Here is a 10,454-nt window from a genome sequence, read left to right as displayed (position 1 = left end):
GCTACCCTAAGCCGCCTCTCTTCAGTTGAGGTTCTGCAAAATATATTTTTTAAAAATATCACAAATTAGCACATTACAAATCAACACATGGGAATGATTCAATTTTTTCAAAGGCACAATAATTATCTGAAGTCAATGGATCGGCATTTTTGAATTCTGTTCTAAGCTTGGCTACAGTCACATTTTATAGGTTTTCTCTGCAAGCTCGCTCTATAAAATGAAACTGGAGGCCTTTCCATTGTACTTCAAGACTCACACTTCTAGGTTTTAACAAACCATCGACAATCTCAACTCTTTGTAACCTCGGTATAGCTTTATTGGTTAAAAAAAAAAACCCAAGGTACCAATTATGGAGTGGACAAATTAAAACTTTAAAGGATTTATTTTTAATAAGTAACAAGGTAAAATACCCCTTAGCAACCAGACTGGCAGATGAAGCTGGAGCTACATTTATAAATAACTTTTTATGAAAATAATAATCCTTGAATAAGCTGCAGCCAAAAGGACTACGTCTCTGCATCCAATTTGTATCACATTGAGGCAACTGATGTTATGATGCTGGGCCCATATATTATACAATTATGTGAATATGACTTTCATTATCTTATTAAAGCTGGAGTTGTTATGACACAGACCATACTATCAACAGATGTTCGGTTGTGGCAGCTCTGTTGCTCCTGCAACCTTCCTTTCGGCTGGTGCTGTATTACCTCTGCTGATAAAGGCCACGCGGGGTTAAACAGGAAGGGCTTCCAGGTCCCTTGGCTTGTTACTGACTGGGCTCAGCTTTCAAGGGAAACTGGGCTTCTGCAAGGCACTGCCAACTAATGGTTTGTTAGCTGTCAAAATGCACCTCTTCTCATCAGCAGAAGTATAGCAAACATAAACCAGACAGGCAAGCAGGTAATCCCAGCAAGGAAAGAAAGAAGGGGATGGTTTGATACAATCCTGATGCAAACAAGAAAACACAGCAGTTTCTAGAAAATGATCCATCTCTGTGCTTTTTGTTTTTGAACTAAAATAAAAGTTGAAAATGCATCAGTTCTCAGTCCCTAATATTTGCATGTGCCATAAACCTCCACATACTGTAATCTGATAAACCTCCACAAAAGTGAAGTCAACCTGATTGCCATACATGTAAGATGGTTAGAGTTATCTATTGCTAAATTATCTTTGGTCATGCGAAACCTATCCTGAAAAATCACCATTTGAAAGAATGTAAGAACAGCAAAAGAGTTCTGCTGGATCAGACCTAAGTATTTCAAGTCCATCGTTCTGTTGTTAGAATGATAGTACTTCCAAGGGCTGGATTGCTTGCTGCACAAAAAATCAAGGTAGAAAATTATATTATTTCAGTTTGTCAGCTCTTTATGTGCTAAAAACCCAAACCATGTCACATTTCTTTCTGTCTCTTCTACCACTCAGCATATGAACCATTGATCAGTTATCATTCATAATTTGGGGGTGAGCTGAATTTATTGGAATGGGAGAGCATTTTTGGTTGCTATTTTTTTAAAAAACAACAACACATAAACAATCTTGTGCAAAATTTAATCTGATAATTCCTGCTCTTTCTCCAAGCTTTAATTTTGCTCTATTGTGGGTCTAAGATGATATGTTATTGGGGTTTGGGGGTGGCTTGTACATTTATTTTATACTGCAAAGGTGAAGAAACCTTTTCACCCACAGGGCTACATTTCTCCACGGGGAAACTTCCAGGGGGACACAGGCCAACGGTGCATGGGGCCAGAGGCAAAAGTGAATAGAGCAAGCGGTGTAGCTGTGTACAGTGGGCACCATGGCAACCAAAAAGAAGTCTAAGGTCACAACCACACCATACATCTCTCCATCCAAGCAACCAGAAGGCATCCTTAGAGTTCAAGGACACTGACCAAACAGGCAAAAACACTCAAGGAGAGCACAGAGCAAGGCCAGTGAGCAGTGTGGCCCGTAGCTGTCGACTATGTCAACTATTCCCTTTTCTTGCGAGGAATCCTATTCAGAATAAGGGAATTTCCCTTTAAAAAAGGGAAACGTTGGCAGCTATGGTGCAGCCTAGGGAGGAGCAGGTGACCTGAGGAAAGTCCCAGGGGTCAGAGAGAGGGGGGTGGGCCTAGAGGGCTGCATTCATCCACCAAGCCTGAGGTTCCCCACACTTAATCTGTCAGAAAAGCAGGATAAATGAATACATTTATATATACCTGTCTCTCTAGAGGCTTGTGGCTCTTCACTCTTAGTTCTGTGCTAAGCCCCCCCCCCCTCCTTGTTTCTGCAGAAGCCACAGGAAGCCTCAGCACCCCTAAAGGGTGCCCCTCCTTTAGGGTGCCCCTTACACCTCACAGGGTGCACTTTCCCTCTTCCAATCCTCCTTGCTCCCTCCCACAATTACTCCAATGTATGTCAGTGCTGAGATTTCTGTGACATTCCTTTCTCAGCCGCCTTCGAAGCCTCTCTGACATATTACGCTGGCTTAATTTCCTACATAAATCTGTCAGCCACTCGTGAAAGTTCAGAAAAAACAGCCCTTATTAATAAATGCACCGGGAGCACTTTGCAAAGTGCCTGCTGGTCAATGCGTTTGAGAGGCCAAAACGTGAAGTGCAAGTCTTAGGTCTGTGTTGTTCTCAGAGGTGTTGACTTTAATTAAAAGTTCCCCTCAGAACAAACAGAGAGGTGAGTTTGTGTGAACAGAACAGCCTGGTTGTCAGGTGACACCTCCATTTTGAATTCCCCTGTGAAAAACAGGCCGCACAGCAACAACATTTGCCTCCATCTTGGCTGGAGGCATTCTTTCCTTTGGATCCATGTCTGACACTGGGTCTTCAGTGACTTCTCAGGGTTCCAACCAAGAACTTCACAGCTTCAGACTTAGCCCAGCTTTCCACGAACTGTGGAAAGGCTACGATGCATACAAAATTTGGACAGGGCAAAGTATAAAGAGTCCAGGAAATAAAGATGTGCAACAATGACCCCTGCAGCTGGCAGGCAGCCTCTGGATGACCAGACTTGGTATGAACGCTAGGAGCGAGGCCTTCAGCATTGCCCCTTCACTGACAGAGCAGGGCTTTCTGTTAGCTGCCCTCCAGATTCCAGCAGCAGCCGTTGGCCCAGTCCATTCACTCCCACCATCTCTCCTTTCCTTTTGCTCAGGAACGAAATGCTGTCCCATAATGACATTTTAACTAGGCTCTGCACATTTTTATAGAACGCACTGGGAGCCTTTTGAAGAAAATACTGATTTTTGTAACGAGGCTATATTGGGGCTCATCTGGTTTCTTTTGAAGCCAATTGCTTCATGTTGGCATGTGACTATATCTGTTTTCAGAGCTGGTAATCTGGTCCGAACAGGGATAGGAAGACACACATACCCAGCACACACCTCTAGCCCACAGTAGAAATAATTCAAAGGAACCAGATTCTGTTGCTGAATGTCTTCCAGACATTTGGCAATGTGACTCAGGACCCAAATCAGGTCCGGTATGGATGGTGCAACTGCACAGTACTATCACGACTCATGATATTGTGACACTTCCCAGTACTGCTTTTCCTCAGCTTACCTAGAGTCAAATGTGGTTGCTGTATCTGGAGTCACTGGGAACCATGGGGACAAGATTCCTCATGGCTCCCAGTGGCTCTGGACACTGCTGTTTATGCTCATAGCAGCGTCCAGGACCTAAAAGAGGTCCTGTCATGGTGCCTGGTAGCTCCTTGTCTAGCCCAAGCAAGCAGGGAAGTGGAGGGACATCAAGTGGGGAATTTAACAGATCTGCCCTGATTCAGTATAGATCCAGTGACTTCACCCCATTGCATTTTCAGGCTCCATCCCATCACTAGGCATAAGAGAAAAATGAATGGAGTGTGTGCATTTTTTTGTCTTCGTTGTCAGAAGAAGCAATTGACAGGCTTCATGGGGAATTAATGCCTGACTCCAAACCTGTTTTACTGCTGAAGTCACTGCGATTGCTGTTTGAGAGAGCTGTTTCTCAGAATTAAGACCAATGTCACTTACTTCCAAGGAGGTGTGCATAGCCAGGACTACAACCTAAAATGATCCCTGGAGAAAATCCACCAAAGTTAAGTGCTTTTAAGACCTGCTGATATCAAGGGGAGAGATATAAGCATTTGTCACTGAGATCAACATGCCAGGAGCATCGTGGCAAACCTGGTGAATTTTAATCAATAATGGTCTTCAGATATCTGAATTTCAGCCCCTGATCCTCACTTCTGAAAAATTTAAATGAACTAAGTTAATGCATGTTGTTGTTACTAAAAAAACAAAAACAAGAACTCCAGCCATTTAAAATAATTGTCTTTAAGAGCCTCCAGACGGTCCACATTTTGTGGAAGGGATTAAAGTACATACTAGAATTTCAGGTTTGTGAAGATAAAGAGTTATCTGTCACCCTAGTGCAACATATCCACTTTATAAAAGAGATGGGCTTTTTGCAGTTAGAAAAACGATGGGGAACTGCATTGAAAAGTGTGGAGTGAACAAATGATTTAACACCTCACAAACAAACCAGAATGGGTGGCCATTGTTGTATAAGCCTCACTGCAAACAAATCAAAATGTTCAATAGGGACTGGATATAATCTAACCTCCATGTAAAATTAGTGTAAGCAAATCCTGCTCCCTTAGTGCAATGGCAGATATTTAATGTTACATTTTCCAGCACCAACAGCTCTCATCACCAGCCATGGCAAGTCTTGTGCCCAGATCACAGGACTTTTAGGCAGATGGTTGCTTTCACTTTTCCTTCAGGTGCTCCTTCAACTGGAAATGGCAGAGATCGAGCCTCATACACAGCAAACCATCTACTTTGCCAATCAGCTAGGCCCCCTCCTTCTCCTTTCACAGGAAGGAAATGCCAAAAAACACTTGATCACTGTGTCCTGATAAGCTAGTGAAAATTAGCATGGTTCCTTTGAAAACCAAAGAGTTCAAAGTTGATTTCAGTTGTCTGAGAACCTGGATATCTATAGAATGACATGAGGGTTCCTTCCATACAGCAGGATTTTTAAAAAATTATATATCTAATGGGTTTGTTCTGTTTAATGAGTGAACCCCACAAATGTCCCTGAAATATGGGTGATAATTGCAGCTTCAGCAGCGCAGGAAAGAGCCACTTAGGGAAACAAAATGCATGTACTTAGCTTTTGTTTTTCATTTGTTGACACACTGGAGAATTTGTTTCCTGGCAAGCAAAACGAAACAAAGCTACAGCAAAAACCACTAAGTCCTGACTTTCTAAGTCTGTCTCTTCCAGGGCATCATCACTGTTAAAAAGAGACCATGTCACCTTACTCAGTCCATTTGGACAGCAGCTGCCCACCTTCTTCTAGAGGCAAGATCGTTACTCTGCTTCAAGTACAGGATGTGTAAATGTGAATCTCTACTGACACCCAGTGGAAAAAATACAAATATCTTAATTGTCGTGACTTTGAAAATCAAGGCTATTGTAAGGGAGGTATCATCAACCTTTCAGATGCAGGACCCAGTTTTAACCCAAACATGTATTTAGGGATCCATTTCATAATTTTTTTACCATATATTTACATGGTGGTTGTGCTCCTGTTGCAACCCGCCCTGGATCAGGCCATGGCCCCACTAGTGTTTCTCAACCAACCTGCTGAAGACCAATGTTTTAAAGCTTCTTCTTTTTTTAAGATAGTGGTAGCTCATCTACTCACTGGTTGCCCACATCTGGTTCCAGTAAGTGCTGGAGAACGTACGTCTCACCATTTCAGGTAGTGTGACAGCTGTATTTTAATAGCATTGATTATTTTATGTCATTGTCATATTAATGCTAAGGCAAATATTTCATTTTATTGTCATGTTATAGCTAGATAAATATGGTTATTGTTGCTGAACTGCTAGCAAGTAAGGTGACTTGATGGCTGACAAAAAAACAACAATAACCCAACACTGTGAAACTAGGGGTGGATGAAGGACAAAGAAGATATTCCTCCATTAATAAAACTTATAGTAGCATCTGCTGGAGTGAATGCTATCCCAGAAATATATAGTGAGTGCAATGTGAACAATTATAGCAAGCAGTCAAAGCTTTCCTCTGTACTGTGGGAACATCCTTACAAACTCATATGTTGACAATCTCACCCAATGAGTTCTCCTTCACTTTGAGAACTGTGGATTTGGTTCAACTTTCCTTTCCATCACAAGTGAATAGCAGAGAACCTGCACAAGCAACGCTGACACCAAACCCTACATACATTAAGCAAAATAGAAACATCGCCACCTGACCCCACCCCCACCCATCTTCCACCCCTCCACCCCTCTCCCCCTTTTCTTCCTAATGTCTCAACAAATGAAACTGAATTGTAAAAATGTTACATGGAAAAAATGCAAGAGAGAGACATTACACATACTTCTGTAAATCAAGAAAATATTTAATAAAAATACAAAAAAAACCAAAAACTTTCCTTTCCAACAGCCATGGCTCTCATGTCATGAACATAGTCATTAGGAACACGAGATGTAATACAGGAAGCCCCAGATTCAAATATCACCTGGCCATGAACTTGTGGGATTGTCTCAGTCAAGCACTATCTTGCAGCCTTGGCCCCATCCACTTCCAGCTAACAATAAACATGTATCTTGCAGGGTTCTGGTGGATGTTGTAAGGCCGTGATGGCAAACCTGATCCATCTCCACAAGCAGATATTTTTTACTCCATCCCCCACCCCCAAGAACTCACCCATTTTGGTGGTAGCAGCAAAAACAAATTTTAAAGTGAACCCAGTATCTTGATGGGGATTCAAACCCTCCCTGGTCATCAGATTAATCCTTTGTTAAGCAAGGAGGGTACAAGGATTCCCACTTCTCAACAGATCAGATATGTGCCTGTGTGTTAGCATCCTCTGTGCATGTATGCGTGCTTGTGCCACCCACCACTAGCACAAAGCTGCAATCTCTACAGTCACACTTACCTGCGAGTGAGTCCCATGGGTTTACTTCTGAGTAGATAATGTGTAGTATCGTGCCATAAGTCTCCCATTTGCCGTCGTTCTTAATGGCTTTCTGACAGATTGAAACAGGTCTAGGTTTTTCTGACTACAATCTCCTCAACAACAAAATCTGGACTCCCAGAAGTGGTTTTCCTGTGGTACAATAGTCCGTGGCGTCAAAATCCAGATGTTTTTGGTGTGAAAGAATATGGAAGACCTGGGAATTAAAGCCAGGTCTCTTGGCCCCTTTCCAGATGTTCTACCAGCTGCTCGCCCCAGGTCCCCACTGGTCAATTACTTTACTTGATGCGTCTAATCAACAATATTATATATGTGATGCTATAAACGTTTGTGTTTAATATTAGCTCATAACTCAGCATCCCGAAACAGATGTTTTTGGTGAGAAAGAAATTGATGAGTTATCAGAGGATTGGACCCAGGCCCCTTGGCTAAGTTCCAGATGGCCCTGCCAGCTCAACTGCAAGGTTGGAGGGGTTGCCTCTAGCTCCCTCTGGTCAATTTCGCGTCATGAGAGGAAAATAAAAAGTATTTCTGATCTCCTGTACTGCGCCAGGTAACAAACATGTGAAAAGAGTTTGTAAAATGACTTCTTTAAAAAAAATAAAAACACTAAAAGCGCAGGCACCTCCAGCATTCTCCACTGAAAGGGACAATTTAATTTCAACACCACACTCTTTTCGCAGGAGCAGCCGCACAATACAATTTTACCACCATTTTCATACAAGGACAAACACATTAACAGGACTCTAACCCATTTTTCTAAGGAAGACTTAAATGGTAAGAGTGTAATTCTAATTCTCAATGCCTTTGCAGGAACAATGTTCTCTCCCTCTCTCTCATACAAACACACCATCTTAAAAATACACTGTTTTGACTGGAAGTGTTTGGTGGAAATCTGGTCACACAATAAACTATTTGATTATGGACACATTCCACTTAAGCTTTAACAGCAGTGGGGGGTTTTCCCGCACCAGTGTTACAACTTTACCTTCAGTGAAACTTGTTTCAGTGATAAAGTGGCTAAGGGGAAAACTGGATTCAGCATATGTGCAAAGCCACACACACACACACACACACACACACATTGTAGCCCCTTATCAACCTGGCACACTGATGGAGAAACACATTTTACCTCGACATTTACAAATACATTCATTTCACAGAAGCTTCTGAACATCAGATGGAGATAATTAAAACAAGGTGTTCTCAAGTGGGAAGAAATGCAATTCATTTACCATTTTCAAAGTGACTCATTAAAAACCTCCCTGCAGATGCAAATGTGTGCTTATTTCACAGAAAGGAGCAAGTGCTTATCAAATTCAAGGACTTATCTTTTGTCTTACTTTTATTCAAAAGAGCTGTGTTTGAATCCTGTGCCAGCTGATTAGCCCATGAGGTGAAGGTCAATTATTATTTTGCTTCATGAGCTCTGCTCATTGGTTATCTCAGAAGGTGGTACCAGATGTCATCATCGGTGATGTGGCTTTAGCAGAAGTTCCTGGATGGTGCCATGGCTACAAGAATCACTTCTACTCTTCTCCCTCTCTCATGCACACACACACACACACACAACCCCTCATCGAAAAGATAACCTTTTTAGATAAATTAAGGAAAATACAAGCATATGTGCCAGTTTGCTGCCAAACTAATAAAGCCATGGTTACTTGAAGGAGCATCTTTCCCATAAATACCTGTGTGTGCGTGTGTTGAGATCTTTAGGAGAGGGGCTTCTGATTGTGCCACAACAAGCTTAAATTCGCTATAAGCCAATGTTGGGGCTTGGTGGTGGTGCCCTAACTATAGAACTGCCTCCCCCCAAAAAATGTCTGGTGCCAACTGAGTTTCTAGCACAAGCTGAAGATCCAGCTCTTTGCTCAAACTTTGGCTGAACATTAGTGCCAGAGCTTGATGGTTTTAGTCTTGTACTTCCCCACCCCCCTGGGTATGAAGTCGTACCAGGAAGGTTTTTTTGGGTGCCGCTGTGTTTTATCATATGTTATGGGTTTAATTTTAAGATGCGCTGATCTCAAATTGCCTTGGAAATGAAAAGCAGTTAATAATAAGTATTTTAAATAACTTAATTAAAATATGCTTGCTTCAGCTCATGTACTCTTAGTGTGGTAGTCAGGGTTTAGCAGTCTTTGGGATCTAGTTAGTTAGTTAGTTATACATCAGGCCTTTAAATGTTAACATACCTATATGGAAGCTATTTTTCAGAGAGCAGATCCTGTACTACTTTGGGGTCCTTTTAACAACCCCTCGCATGAGGTCGGGTCATCGCACTGTTACTCCAGCTGTGATAAAGTGACTTTCCGATACCTGCTCAAAACATTTTTTGCTTAGGCAAACCTATCTAGACACATAGAAGGTGCTGTGTGTTTTAATCTAGTTTTAGCTTTAGTTTTAAATTATTTTCTGAATGCTTTCATACCCTCCAACATTTCTCTGATGAAAATAGGGACGCCCGATTCCATAATGATAATTTTACTATTTATACCCCACACATCTTACTGGGTTACCCCAGCCATTCTGGGCAGCTTCCAACACACATAAAAACATAATAAAACATTTTTTAAAAAAATACTTCCCTATACAGGATTGCTTGTGGACAGCTTGGGGGTCAGATAACTCCCTATCTCCAACATTTCTGCAATGAAAATAGGGACATCCTAAGGAAAAGTGGGACATTCTGGGATCAAATCAGAAACCAGGACAGCTTCTCTAAATCGGGGACATCCCTGAAAATTAGGGACACTTGGAGGGCCTGTGCTTTAAATGCTTGTTTTTAACTGTTCTTTGCTGATAATGTTATCGTTACCTTCTTTTTGTTAACTGCTTTGGGGTTTTATTACAATCAAGTAGTATGTAAGTACTGAAATGTGGAATAAAGCATTTTCCACATGGCTAGGGTAATGTTTAAAGGGGAAATGATGCAAGCATTGGCCAAGGTACAAGCAATGAGGAGAGTGGGCTGAAACAACAACAACCCTGAACAGATAACACATGATGGGGAAGACAGAATTTCTAACTTTTTACCACTGTAGGATCTCACCATGAGGGGCTGATTTCATCCATTGTGAAGCCTTTTGTGACATCCAGCCCATGGAGGGCCTCTTCAAGAGTTTGTAGAGGAAGAAGTACAAAAAACCAAACCCTTAAGGAAGTTATTCATAACACAAAGTAACATGGGGAGAGGAACAACTCTCAGAATAGCCGAGAGGCTGTGCTGAGCGAAACACCCCTCTTGATACAATGCTTAACAATGCTATCAGTGAGATTCAAGCACCATTCATCTTGATGAAGCAATTTCCCCAGTCCCTGAGAAATGTTCTCAGCACTTGAGAGCTTCAACCAGGTGTGGCTGTTTCTGACACTCTGGGACTAAAGTCTACCAAAGTGTTTAAACGAAGTGCTTCCTCACTCAAATAGCCCATCAGATCTGCCACAGTAGATGCTGTAGAACTGTCC

This window comes from Podarcis erhardii (assembly GCF_964252035.2).
Source record: "Podarcis erhardii genome assembly, chromosome: 2".
NCBI classification, from domain to species: Eukaryota; Metazoa; Chordata; class Lepidosauria; order Squamata; family Lacertidae; genus Podarcis; species Podarcis erhardii.
The sequence above is the reverse complement of the archived record's forward strand: the minus strand, read 5'-3'. Positions refer to the sequence as shown.